This window comes from Aedes aegypti, chromosome 1 (genome assembly GCF_002204515.2).
Source record: "Aedes aegypti strain LVP_AGWG chromosome 1, AaegL5.0 Primary Assembly, whole genome shotgun sequence".
In the NCBI taxonomy this organism is placed as follows: Eukaryota; Metazoa; Arthropoda; class Insecta; order Diptera; family Culicidae; genus Aedes; species Aedes aegypti.
This window is the reverse complement of record NC_035107.1, coordinates 73903912-73918819: the sequence shown is the minus strand read 5'-3', so window position 1 is coordinate 73918819 and position 14908 is coordinate 73903912. Positions and strand designations below refer to the sequence as shown.

The following is a 14908-nucleotide window of genomic DNA, read 5'->3' as shown; positions in this document are numbered from 1 at the left end:
GAAGAAATGTCAAAAATGCCTCAATGAACAACTTTGCGGAAGAAAGTTTTTTGCTAGGACGCTCCTATCAAAAGATAAAACTGATCTAGATCAGTTTTCACTTATCTAGATCAAATCTGAATGTGTCAAAATATAGTACAAGTTATTCCAAAACACTTTGTCCAAGACACCAAACCTCTAGGGTGCATAACTAAAGTACTAGAGGTTTTGGCCGTCGAAAACAGCGATCTGCCCCATTGTGCCGCGTTTGACATTTAACATTATTGAAACAACGAGATATGCTTCAAATGTTCTCTGCAAACAGTATTGAAGTCAAGTTTATCAAGATGTATTCAGTAACTTTTCCAACAAATTATTGCAACTTCTCCCAAAATGCCAATTCTGATGTTATGTTTCAAATTACTTTCATTTAAAGCATCCGCAACATTACTTCGTTGCATGCAAGTTGCGTCTCAATGTCCACAGCTCAAGAAGATTCATCCAAGTTGCCCGATAGTTGCATTATACTACGTGTTTGACAGCTAAAAGTTTGTTTGTTTCAATAAAGTTGCAATATAATTGAGTTGCACCTTACGCACCATGTAACAACAAAAACATGTTCTTACAACAGTATGTTTGTTTAAATTATGTTTCTCATATGTTGCGCAAAAACCTTAGTTTATGTGAAGCGTGGCCTAATTTCGCCAGTTATTAAACTTGTATTCCGATGGGTGCAAATAAGTAATAAGCAACAAGCTTTTATTTATAGGTAATGTGATAGCTTTTAAAGTGCATTAGTCAAGTAATCGTTCGAAGAAGCTAGTGGAGTAGTGAGTAGAAGAGAAGATTCACGGTTTTCAGGTCGGAAGTTCAATTGTTGTTTGTGTTTTTGTTCTATTTTTCTTTTCTCCTCAGTATTTGCAACAAATAATCAATTTCACAATTACATAAACATGTTGCGTTGCTATTCAGTGCAATTATACCTAAGTCATATTTTCATTAATTGATGTGATTAGTTTCAATAGATATTTTTATTCTTGAGTTGAAACAAACTGTGCTGCTTGGGATGCAACGTAAATTCCAGAAAATAATCAACGCATTCCTATTGATAATTTCAAGAACTTCAACTTATGAATTCTGCAATCTTTTGAAATCTTTTGCATAGGGTAGGTGTACCAGTAATGGCCATAGTGGTTCCCTATTTCACCATACGTGGTAACTTGAATGTCTCAACATTTTGAAAAGTTTTTTTTTGTGTTTAGCAGTAAGATATAGGGTATAACTTGCAGCTAGAACATTCAAAAATATTAAAAATGTGAAAGTTATCCGAATTTTGATAAAAGCAGACGGGGTTGGTGGTCTAATGGCTACTGCTTTTGCTTCATATGCAGAAGGTCATGGGTTCAATCCCAGGCCCGTCCCTATCCACGTACTTTGTAGTTGTATATTTCACTTGCTTCTATCTTCCATTTTCCTCAATCTACCACACTCACACCCTATCCGTTCATAGCAAACGCTAGAATCAGAGACGGATGAGAAACCGTTTCCCTACGCTTTCACTCTATCATCATTATAGCATGCCTTTCCTTACGCCTGATACATAGGCAGACTGCCAACCACAGAGCAAACCTCTCTGCCATGCCTTTCCCCAACCCATACACTCCCGCATGAACTGGCGTAGATGCAGTGGTATATACGGTCTACGTGGGAGCCAGTTTAATGCATCATCAACTCCTCCCCCATTCCCTCATTGGTCTGCATTCTGACGTGGCAGGCGCCAAAACTAGAAGATCACCAGCACTTATACACTGAGGGTGTCTGTTAGCCCCAAGCAGTCATTCGGATGGTTCCTGGCTGGCGATACTGGAGTAGCAACCACGGGCGGCCAATCAAGCTCAAGCTCAATTTCTCAAATTGATAAAAGATTTGAAGATTATTATTATCGGTTGATATCGTGGAAACTATTCTTTTTCAGGATTAAGACAAATTCATATAGCAGTTTGAGCAATTTTAGACAGTTTTTGTGGAAAACTTTTTAGCAGCATGGCTGGTTTTTTAAATCCTAGATAAAATTCAGGCGTAATTTCTTAAGATTTTTAACGGATTCCTTGAACAATTATAGAGTTCCAGAGAAGTTTCTGCCGTTCCTTCCGAAAGAGTTATAGGAAGATTTACTCAGAAGGTAAAAGTAAATCTCTTCTGCCATTATGACGACAATCTAAAAGTATTGTTTGTCATTAGAAAAACAATAATCTGCAAAATATAAATGTCTTGCTAATTTAGTTTGAGTAGCCAATCCAATTTTTTTGTCCGTGGCCGAGAATAGCGACTTGAATGACCATTATCGTCAAAAATGTGAATTTTGTTACTTTTTGTAACCAGAATTTTGACTAAGTTAAGTGGTAATAAGTGACTCGCCCTGGTAGCCCTGACCCTGGTCGAAACCAGAATTTTAGATGAGTTTTTTTTTATGCGAACTAAGGTATTTTCGAATGTTTATTCTCTTGATCAGGGTTTTTTTGCTAATCAAATTTTCTGAAATTTCGCAGTAAGAAGTTATTCATCATATACAAAGTAATGATGCTAGTTATAGGTTTAAAAAACCATCAAGGACGAAGAGAACAAAGCTGCTGAAAATACAACAAGTCACCCTTTTTGTCCGTTCTAACTTTCACAGTAGCTTGTGAGGGTGAAACTAAAATAAGGAGTGTAACTTAAAATATTACAGTTTATCTTTTCTTATTAAAGTGGTCCACCTTAGTGAACAATTATTGTGTAAGAGTGCGCCGATCCCACACCGCTTTTATTTATTTGTTTGGGGGTGAACACTGCTCTCGTGTCTTCACATGGCGAGATACAAACTTCGGGCACTTGTCGTCATCACCTTTTGAACGCAGAAACAACAATAACATCTGATCGTGATCGCGTCATGTCGAGTGACTCTTGTGACGACGACAGTGGAGGTGGATCCCGGTCCCCCGAAGAGTAGTTTACCAGTGAAATCAGTGAATACGATCGTGTCGAGAGAGTGTGCGTCGTGTGGAATAAATTACCATAATGATTCTCGATGAATGGATTGTGTAAGACAGGTTGGTGGGTTTGGAGTATACTCACGCTTGAAATGATCAATTTGCGACAGTTTCACACACTGCAGTGCAGTGCGTATCAATTCGAGTTTAGTAATTCGGATATGGGTTACATGACTGCATGGTTGGTAGGGGAAGACGGGGTAAGAGCGCCTGCGTGATAAGACGGACCACCTTCAGTTTGGCATGAAAACGGCGGTTTTCTTAAAAGTTCATCAAGCACTTTGCATAAACACAAGATTTTTGTCATTCCGAGGCATTTAGGGTGATATTTTAATGGAATTTTCCATAACAAACATCGAAAACAAAGCTTCTGCTCGTCGATATTGAATTTGATCTAAATTTGACAGATACTCATTTAAGGATTTCGGAAGGGATTTTTTTGTAAAAACATTACAAATTACCCGTCCATGCTTGAACATCAATGTGAAATATGCATTAGTGAAGTGAAAAATTAATTGTAAATTTTTTAGCTTTGAAATAAGGCCATAGTTCTGAAAATGGCGCGAGTGTGGTAAAACCGATCACTGTTAGTGAGATAAGATCGCCACCCCTAATTTATACCAAACAAAATGCCTGAACCATTTTTAAAGTTGTAACTAAGTTGTACATTACAATTTAAGTAAAATGAAATCAATTTTGATAAAAAAATACAAGCCAAATTCGTATATTTTTCCACAATAAGGGTGTCTTAAGGGGATGATAAGTATGTATCTAAATTTTTTTGAATTAATAAACCCTAAAAATGATTCAATATCTACGTTAATCAATGTAGAATTCATAAAACATTATTCTTTTTAGAATCACAGGGGCTGATATGTTTTATCGTAAAATTGTGTACGAAAATCGTGGTGGTCGCTTTTACCCCATGGGTGGGCGGTTTTACCCCGTCGCTAAAAATAATCGTTATAAGACATCACTTTTTCAAGCTTCAAGAAATATTTTTTTTTTTTGCAAATACAACACCTGTGATATTTTTTAATCATAACCAAGGCTTCAAAAAACGACATGCTGCGCAGAAAAATGATTTATTGTTTCTTGATTTTGACATATGAATTAAATTGCTTAGGCGGGCGGTCTTACCCCGTCTTCCCTTACTTGGAGGATCCAACTATGAATGAAGATGTAACAAATCGGTCATTATATGATTTGAGATCGCCTCATAATAGCTGCTTCAAAAGCAAATTGTTTACTGGACGTGGGATTGATTTAATCTGTTTTTTATAACTTTCTGTTATCAAAGTATTATGTTGTTAAAGTATAATTTCTTACGGACACTGAACATAAGTCTTGCTTTTTCTAAAGCTTAAATATTATTTAGATCACTTTTGTAGAAGTGAACTAAACAATGTTCTTGAGAAAGCGCTATCCAATGAATGTCAGATTGGGTTCTCTTTTGCATAATGATTACTTAGACTGGTGAAAATCCAAGTAAATCATTTATTCCATTTTTGATCTCTTCAGGTGACTTATAATCACTTGAGAAACCTTCCAAGACGACCTTGAACAATCGTTCAGTTTTATCGTCATAAGTAAACAAAAATTGTGCGTCTTCTCTTCAAGATGTTTGAGAAGAAGTTCATGATCATTAAGAGTTTCCGGCAAAACGCGACAATCTCCTTTCTTTGCGATTTGGAAGGAGACCTTGATTCCCCAAATGGAGTACAAGATCTCCTGCCTAAATCCTCCAAATTGGGAACAACTGGCCACGATTGGCGACACTTTTTGTTTCCTCACTTGAATCAAAGCTAAAGACAGCTTCGATTTGAAGTTCGAAAAACCTGAAGAGCAAGCTTTAGTCCAGTGGACACGGAATGCCAACAAGAAAAAGAAGAAGGTTCTGAGCTACCCAATTGAAGAAGCGTGTTTGTTTTTGTACTGAATCGTTGTAAGCACTGTTGTATCTGAAAGCCTTCCCGGATGCTCTGCTCTGCACCCGGCAATTATCGATAGCATACTTCTGCACCGGCAATTATCATTTGAAAAGAACAAAAATCACACCAACGCAACTTTCTCTGTATGAAATGATCGCGATTTTTTTTTTCATTTTCTTAGCTAGCATATACCGGGAAAAGCTGAAAAGGTGGAACAATAATTTTTAAATTATTTTATTAAGGATCTATTGAAGATAATGAACTCGTTTCCACTGGAAGAACTGTACTTTTTGATTTGCTGCTCTCATTCGGTTCCGAGTTTAAAAGGAAGAGTTTCGCTTTGTGGCGGGAAGTGATGCCGCTCGTTGAAGATTTCTTCGGAAAACAATTATATCTGCAAACACGTGCACACAATTTGGCACATGATTCATTGGGCAAGGTGTTGTCCACAGTTCGAGCTTTGATTGACTACAGATTTTCTATAATTCTGGTGGCTCGTGTGAGCCATAAACCAATTTTCTGCCTCTTTTTGGATGACTTGACCACATGTCGATGTAGACCATGATAAACAATTATTTGTCAGATATAATCATGCTTATAAATATATTTTCAATTGATATGAAAAATTTTCAAGTAGAAGCAAATAATGTGGGCGCTTGATGTGACGATCCATTTGTTGAACAAATAGTTAAACGCAACATTCCTACAGCTGTCAGGACGAAAGCTTGTGTTACCCATATTTCACTCATATGAAAAGAAAAAAAACTCGATTGGCTGAACCACCACACTTACATGCCGACACTCACAGTGACGAACCATTTACAGTTTATTGAAAAATCATATTTACGTTCCACCGTTGTAACGATTAACGATTACATATTTTACAGATTTGAAATAAAAGCATGAAACGAGCTCACCAGTTGATTCTTCCTCCTGAGCAGCCACAAAACGCTTTCAGCGAGGAAGAAATTACTCTGGAGACGCGAGTAATATAACACATTTGATTTTCATGCAAAAAATAGCTCTAACGACACAAAACAAAACGCGCACAAATCGAAAAAAAAAACAATAAGGCGACGCTTCGAATAAACTCACGCTTGATCGGGCTTCACAAACCTCACTCCCTAAAAGAACTTCTACTAAAATGGTGAAACTCTTAGCGTAGCTGTCGAAAAAAATCTGGAAGAAAATCCTGGGAAATCTTGCGGAGGAACACCTAGCGGAACCTCATTAGGAAATCCTTGCGCAACATACTGGAAGAACTCCCAACTCTTAGCGAAATTGCCGATGAAACTCATGAGTTAACTTCCAGAGGAAATATTTGTGAAACACTTGGAGGAACTCACAACTGAACTTTTAGAGGTATTCATTGCATAGCTCCGAGGAATTTCTACAGAAACTCTTAAGATAACTTGCAGAGGAACTCTTAGGGGAGTATCCGGAAGAACTCATAGAGAAACTTCCAGAAGAAATTCTCAAGAAACTTCCGGAAAAACTCCAGAATGAGGAAACTTCTGGAGGAACACCTTGACAGACTTTTTTGCAAAACTCTTAGGGTCAATTTTTGGTACAAATTTATTACAAAAATGGACCTGTCAAAATTAATTAGACCAGTGAAAATAGACCAAACAACACGTGCATGCACCGGTTGTTGTATTTTTTCCGATCCATTTTTATTAATGATCAATAAAAACAAACATGTAGGTGATGCTTAGAAAAAGGAGTTCCTGGCAGAGTTCATTCACCCTGGAATTTCTGGTGGACTTGGGAATTCCTAGCGTTTTTTGTATTCATCTCTGAGTAGTGCGACTTCTAGTGGAACTTATCGAATAATTTCCAGCGGAATTATGACCTAGGAGACGGACTTAGGAATTCTTGATGGAACTCCCAATAAGAATTTTTAAGGAATTCCTGGGAACGGAATCCTCAGAAATTCTTGGAGGACGGGAAACTCCCGGTGGGATCCTGGAAAATTCCTAGGAGCATTCCTGGAGGAACACCCGACGGGATTCCTGGACGAACTCCGGTAGAATTCCTGGTGGAACTGCCAGCGAGATTCTTGAAGCAACTCGCAGTCCGATGGAATTCCTGGACTCCCGGAACAATTCCGGGAGAAACTCCAGATGAATTTTGTAAGGAACTTCTGAGGAATTTCCAGTGGAGCTCCTAAGGAATTCCCGAAGGACTTCGAAGGAGTACCTGGATGAGCTCCAAACAAATTCCCGGAAAAATTCGAGGCATTCGCGGTGGAGCTCCGAAGGGATTCCAGGCGGAGTTCTGAACGAAATCCCAGGAGGTATTGCTAGTGGAATTTCCTGAGGAATTCCTAGAGAAAATGCCCGGAGGAGTTCTTGGGGATACCTCCGGAGAAATCCTTGTAATCTCCGAAGGAACTCCTGGACAATATCCCCCGACGAATTGCTGTTGGAACTTCCCTGAGCAATTCTTGATGAAAATCCCGGAGAAGTGACGGAGGAATCGTTCAAATCTCCGGAGGAATTCTTGGAAGAAATCTCTGGAGACATTTCTAGTGTAAATCCCCAGCTGAAATTATTGAAGAAAAACTTCAGATTAATTCTCTAAAAACATCCCCTCAGGAATTTCTCAATGAAATCCCCAGAGGAAATCCCCGAAAGAATTTGTGGACGAAATTCCGGGAGGAATCCTTGGAGAGAATCCCCGAAAGTTTTCTGGGGGGAAATTCCTGGAGGAATTCTTGGACAATATCTCCGGTGGAATCCTTGGAGAAAATTCCCGGAGGAGTTCTTGGGGGGTAAATCCCAGAGAAAATCTTTGGAGGAAATATTTGACGAAATCCACGGAGAAAATACTGTTGAAAATTCCTGAGGCGTTCTAGAGAGATATCCCCGAAGGAATCCCTGGAGGAGATCTTCTGAGGAAGTCCTTGAAGAAAATCCCCGGATGAACTCCTGGAGAAAATCTTCGGATAAATTTTTTGGAGATAATCTTCGGAGGAACTCAATAATGAATTCCTGGACAAAATCTCCGGAAGAATTGCTATTAGAATCCCCTGGAGAATTATTGGAGAAAATTTCCGGAGCAGTTCTTGGTGAAAATCCCCGGGGGAAATCCGTAGGAATTTCTGGATAAAATCCCCGAAGAAATTCCTGGTGCAAATTTTCGGAGAAATTCCTGAAGAAAGTGCCCGGATAAATTGTCTTAAAAAATCCCTTAAGCAATTTCTGGAGAAAATGCCTAGAAGAAATTCATTATGAAATCCCCAGAGAAGAACTTAAAAAATCCTGAAGGGACTTCGGAGGAATTACACGAGGAAAAGAAATCACAGAGAAAATCTTCGGAGGAAATATTGGACGAAATCCACGGAGAAAATACTGTTGAAAATTCCTGAGGCGTTCTAGAGAGATATCCCCGAAGGAATCCCTGGAGGAGATCTTCTGAGGAAGTCCTTGAAGAAAATCCCCGGAGGAACTCCTGGAGAAAATCTTCGGATAAATTTTTCGGAGGAACTCAATAATGAATTCCTGGACAAAATCTCCGGAAGAATTGCTATTAGAATCCCCTGGAGAATTCTTGGAGAAAATTTCCGGAGCAGTTCTTGGTGAAAATCCCCGGGGGAAATCCGTAGGGATTTCTGGATAAAATCCCCGAAGAAATTCCTAATGCAAATTTTCGGAGAAACTCATGAAGAAAGTGCCCGGATAAATTGTCTTAAAAAATCCCTTAAGCAATTTCTGGAGAAAATGCCTAGAAGAAATTCATTATGGAATCCCCAGAGAAGAACTTAAAAAATCCTGTAGGGACTTCGGAGGAATTACACGAGGAACACTGGAGGAATTACCGGAGAACGTCTAGAGAAATTCACGGAGAAACTCTTGAAAATTTTTTTTGAGGAACTCTGGAGGATTTCCCGGAGGAAAAGTAGAGAATTTTCCGAAGTAACTCCAGGAGAGTTCGTAGTGGAACTCCGGAGAATTTCCAAAGAACTACTAGATGAACTGTGAAGAATACCTGTAGAAATTCCGAAAAAAAAATCCTGGAGGAAATATAGAGGAAATATAGAGGAAATCCGACGGAATTCCCGATGAAGTTCTAAAAGAATTCCCGGATGAAATCTGAAGGAACTTCAAAGAAATTCATTTGAGCACTTCATGAGGAACTCTAAAGAAATGGAGGGCTTCCAAAAGAATTCCTGCAGGGACTCTGAAGCAATTGCTGAAGGAACGGCGGAATAATTTTTAGAAAAACTCCGCAGACATTCCTAAAGGAACAATGGAAAAAAAATCCCGGAGGAACTCTGTAGAATGTCCTGGAGGATCTCCAAAAGAATTCCTGGAGGAGCTCCTACAAATTTATGCAGGAAATCCGAGGAATATCTGAAGGAACACTGGAAGAATTCCTTGAGAATCCATGAAAAAAAACGTTGGAGTTCCCGGTGGAGCTCCGAAGGACTTCTCGTAGCAACTGCTATAAAATTGTCGGACAAATTAAAAACAAATCCCAATGGAGCTCTGAAAAAATTCTCGGCAAGTATTCTGAAAGAATTCCTAATGGAAATCCGGAGGAATTTATAGGGGATCTCTGAAGGAATACCTGGAGAAACTGCGAAAAAAAAATCAAAAGACATCTTCGGAGTAATTCATGGCGCAAATCTCCAAAGGAATTCCTGGAGGAAATCTCCGGATGAATTCTCTGAAAAAGCCCTCGAGGGAATTTCAGGAGAAAATACCCAGAGGATTTTTTAATAAAATGTCCTGAGAAAATCCTGAATGAAATCCCCAGAGAAAGTCCTGGATGAAATTCCGGAGGAATTGCTTGTGAAATTCCCCTAAGGAATTCCTGGTGAAAATCCCCAGAGGATTTCTTAGGGATATCCCCGGATGAATCCTTAAAATCTCCAGAGGAATCACTGGAGGAAATCCTGGAGATATTTCTTAAAGAAATTCCTGGACGAAATCTCAGCTGGAAAATCTGAAGGAAATCTCCGGAGGAATTCCTGGAAAAAATCGCCGGAAGAATTCCTGGACGAAATCCCCAAAAAAATTACTATTGAAAATCAACTGAGGAATTTCTGGAGAAAACCTCGGGGTATTCCTTGGAGAAATCCCCGGAGGAAGCAGAAAACCAAATCGCCGGGAGAAAAACCTCTGGAGGAGTTCCTAGGAGAAATCCCCGGAGGCATTTTTGGAGCAAATCCCCGGATTAATTCCTGAAGAAAATTCCCGGAGGAAATCCTTGAAGCAGTCCCTGGAGGAGTTCTTGTGGGAAATCGCCGGAGAAATTCATGGAAAAATCCTCAGAGGAAATGATGAACGAAATCCTTGGAGAAAATGCTATTGAAAATCCACTAAGGAGTTCTAGGGGGATATCCCGGACGGAATCCCCGGAGGAGATCTCCTGATGATTTTTTGGAGGAATTCCTGTAGGAAGTGCTTATAGGAATTGCTGGAGAAAATCCATGGAGAAAATCTCCTGAGAAATTCCAGGCAAAAATCTCAGAGAAATACCTGAAGGAAATCTCAGGATGAATCTTCTGAAAAAATATCCGAAGGATTTTTTTTTAGATAATCATCGGAGGAATTGATTCATTAATTCCTGGACGAAGCCCTCTCAGAGATTGCCATTAGAAACCCCCTGGAAAAATCCTAGAGAAAATCCTCGGAGGAGTTCTTGGTCAAAACTTTACGAAATCTTAGAAAAAAAAATCCGGAGGAATTTGTGGTGCAAATACCAGGAGAAATTCCTGGAATAAATGTCCTGATAAATTCCCTTAGAAAATCCCTGAGGAATTCCTGGAGGAAATTTCCGGAGAAATACCTGGAGGACATACAAGATTCCTGGTGAAAATCCTGTTGGACACATCGGGGGAGCTTTGATAAAATTTCTGGGAAAAACTCCTGGATATTTCTGTAGGAGTACTTTGTAGGGGAATCTTCAAATGTATTCCCGAATAAATTCGTGATGGAATCCATGTACGAATTTATGCAGGAATTCCTACAGGATTCTCCGGAAAATAAGCTAATGAATTCCTGGAGAATTCCCCGAAGGAATTGAGTCCTAAAAATGTTTAATGAACTCTTGTTTTTATTTAGTACTAGTGGTCCCGGCAAACTTCGTCTTGCCATCAAGTAGGCTGTTGGAAAATGTCTTGAAATCTTCCTTACAAAATGACAGATAAGTTTTCACCCGTTTTTTTGACTATTCCGAAAACTTTCCTATTTTTTCCCCGCACGAACACGTCGCATCCCCTGTCGAATACAACAGTGAAAGAATTATGCAAATCTATACACCCGTTCTCAAGCCATTTTGTGACATACAAACACCACTCCATTTTTATTTATATAGATTTTTTTTCTGTTACTTTAGCATTTCTTCCAGCTCAAATAACGCCTATAACATATTTAAAGATTAATTTTAAAAATGGTTCCTAACATGAACCTTGGCACTTTTGATCAGGTTTGACGTTCACTTTATCCACAAAAATGCCACAGGACTATTAGTTTTAAACCTGGTGTTTTTCCTATCTGACATTTCGGAAGGGACACGGAAAACAAAATATACCCAACATTTGAGTTTAAACCAGGGGGTGTGACAGATTCTCAAAAACTTAAAAAAATGAAAATAAATTTTCGAGCTGTATAGTGGAATACCTATAAGTAGATGAATTCCGAATTTATTACTATACAATTTATTTCCACTAGAGTTTGTATCCTTTGACTGATATGCGTATTTCGACCTCAACTGTAAGGCCAGCTTCAGTGTCGTGTACTAGACTCGAGTCGAGTCTAGTACACAACAATACATACATACAAATTCTAGTGGAATTAAATGGTATAGTACTAAATTCGTTTTTTTATCTACCTTTCTGAATATGATGATTTTCAAAAGGCAGAACTCCGAGTCTGACTCTAAGTACAATGCATCTGATGTTTACCATTGTAAGTCTATAAGGAAGTGTACCTATAAAACAAAGTTTTCTTACCGTTACTGTGCGTCATACCAACAATCCAGAGCAGATGTAAGACTAATCTAATAATTCATAAAATAAACCTTCAACTTTCACACCCCCTCTGAGGTGCTCGAAACTGTTCACAATCCTGTCCAACTTACACCTGCGCTTAGTGCAAGAACGTGTAGACGTGTAGAACAGGCCAACAATTTGCAAAATTATCATCCTCCACGCGGTTCTCGAAAATTACATATCAGACCTAGATCCACATGAACGTGTTCTCCATTCTCGCACTCTCGTGTCTGCCAGCCCCCCATAAACGTTATTATAATGCATCGTCATTATTGCTAAAGAAATCAAACTATTAAACCGGCACCCCAAAATTTCACTCCCACCGTTCGAAATTTTCAGACTGCCGAAACCACATCAACAGATGGTTTTTTCGACCAAAATATTGGTTGGTACAACTCCGATCGAACTCAGTTTCGGCATTTGGACTTGTTTCATATTTTATTTTCATTCCACTTTTCGGTATGTTTGCCCAATCATCATCGAGAGCAAGCAAAGATTTCCGCTCTACACACTAGCCCCCCCTCCTCACACACTTTTCCACCACGGTTCCAACATAGTATGCACATAGAAAGCGTTAAGAAATTAGCTGCTGTTTAGCCCCGCGAGCCCGTGTTATGATTGACCGGCAATAGGGTGTTCCAAAAAAACAATGTTCGAAAAGTCATGGTGCTCAACCCTTGAATGAAAGATATGTTTATTTTTAGCATTTTTGTAGAACAAATAAACTTTCTAAACAATCTTTTAGAGGTTCCGCTAAGTCGATTATAAAACATGGTATTTTTTATGAAAACTGTCATATTTTGACGTTATGTGAAAATATTTAAAAAGCGTACTCTTTTTTAATGTTTTTTATTTTTCTATGAGTATTGAGTAAGCAGGGCAAGTGAGTATCCGGGATAAGTGAGACCTTTTTCTTTCTGGAACACCCTAAGTCCGGCACTCACTTGTTGCAGATAAATCCATAAGAAATAACATTCCGCTGACCTTCTTTTCCGCTCCCCGAAAAAAAAAACAAAACCGATTCGAAACAAGTTTCCTCCCATTCACTATTGCCATAAAGACGGTAGCCACCGTCGAAACCACCACTAGACCGATTAGATATTTAACTCTGCAACTCGGTGGCGCAGCTGCACATGTTTGAGGTGAGGTCTGTTCCGATTCGGGAAAAGCAGTTAATCGATCTTACACGTCGTATTTTTGTGGGTCGATTCGAGACGAAATATTTATAACCAAATGCAGTAGTAGAGGATGTTTTCACCCGACAACATTATTGCCACTCTCCGAGAGATGATGAACTATGCCTAGATTTGAAAGCATGGACGGACTCGTGATTGATTGATGCTGCAATGCCAGTTGATGGGAATGGTCGGGTTTATTATATCGATAATGGTGATCAATATTGTTGAATCAAGTCCATTATTCGTATGAGTTATGATTGGACAGAAATATTGGAAAAAGCACTTTCACTGAGCACAAAATGGCGCCGAAAAGGCAGACTGTGGGATTAACAGGCCTATTGTGATTCAAATAATGGTGAAACAAATGTTAGGTAAGCAAAGTGAAGGGAATTGTGTGAAAATTTTCTTGTAAGGAAAGTTATGAGTAATTGCCCCAAATTTCACCAGAAGTTCGCCGGAATTGGCCGAAGCTTTCTTGACTCGTAATTCAATGTGAAGTTTCCAAGAAAGTTAGGAATCTACAATGACACCGACGTACATAACCTGATCAGTCGCATGCACTAATCTCAGAGCCAAAGAGACGTAAAAGTCGAATTCCATCGCGGTTTCGTCGTTCCGTAAAAAAAAAACAATGTTATTTGAGTTAATCTAAAGACCATATTAATGACACCTACCCTTAGTTATCTGAAGAGATTTGCATTGAGGGAAACAGGGACACAACCCTTTGTACAAACATATTTCGATAACTTTTTAAAATCGACGTAAGCTTCACAGGTGAAAATAATTTTTTTTATAATTTTTTCACAAAAACATGATGACAAAATGATACATCGTTTTTTATCCTATTCTAAGTTCTTCCACCAGCCAATATTTGAAGGCGGCCTGGAAATATCGGAATTTCTTCCACTAATTTCTTGTCAGCATTATTAAAATATTAAAATGACCAGGCCCACTGTGCAGACTTCGCTTTGAAGATAATTTAAAAAAATACGGCGATCAGTTTACCCATGTGTGAATAATATAATAAGCGCAAACATTTGAATTTTTAGTGCAAGAAACGGGGACAACCGTACCTACAGTTTCATTTCAGGGAAACAGATAAAATAGTTGAGAGTGGCTTTGCTGAGAATGTTAATGCACACTCCATGAGTTGCTTCTCCTGAAGATGAAGATGAAGACCTACTCATTTGCAATAAATTTAGTTGAAGATTAAAAAATCAATCGACTTCTGGTCTTCATTAAAACAAACACATATTTAAAGAATATATCGGAACGAATTCACCAAATTCATCAAATCGATTTTGCTATCCAACGAATACAATGGTGACTTTTTTTTGTCACTTGCCATTGCCATATGCCATTTAAACGGCAATATTTTTGTTATTTTTTCAACAATAAAAGGAAATACAGTCAACTCTCCATGATTCAATATTCAAGTAAACATCGACCTATAGAATTATCGAGTTATAGAAAATACCGATACAAGAAATCCCAAAATCAAAGGAACAAATTTCTGTATACTCAAAACATTTATAATCAATTTTGTAAAAAAGCAATATTATTTTTATTAATGTTCGAATCCTCTGAGCAGAATCTCAATAGAGAAACTTAAAAGTAGATGGAGTACCGTGTACCTTTTATTTTGTTATTATTATTTTGTTGATAGTAGCGTTTAGTCTCAAATCCCGAATATGACTTCTATTCCTCAGTGGCGATTTCAAAAGTAATAAATGATATGTTGACAAATTTTTATGTAGCGATCTTAAATCATGAAAAATTGATCGTCATGTG

General features: G+C 38.4%; 1 protein-coding gene across 1 annotated transcript in view; it reads left to right on the top strand.

Annotated features, from left to right (window-relative positions):
- Positions 1-2927: 2927 nt before the first annotated feature.
- LOC5579485 (septin-4) overlaps positions 2928-14908 on the top strand; it is an 81600-nt gene continuing 69619 nt past the window's right edge. The window contains exon 1 of the mRNA XM_021839949.1: positions 2928-3068. The gene's annotated coding sequence lies outside the window, so the exon portion shown is untranslated. The remainder of the gene's footprint in view (positions 3069-14908) is intronic.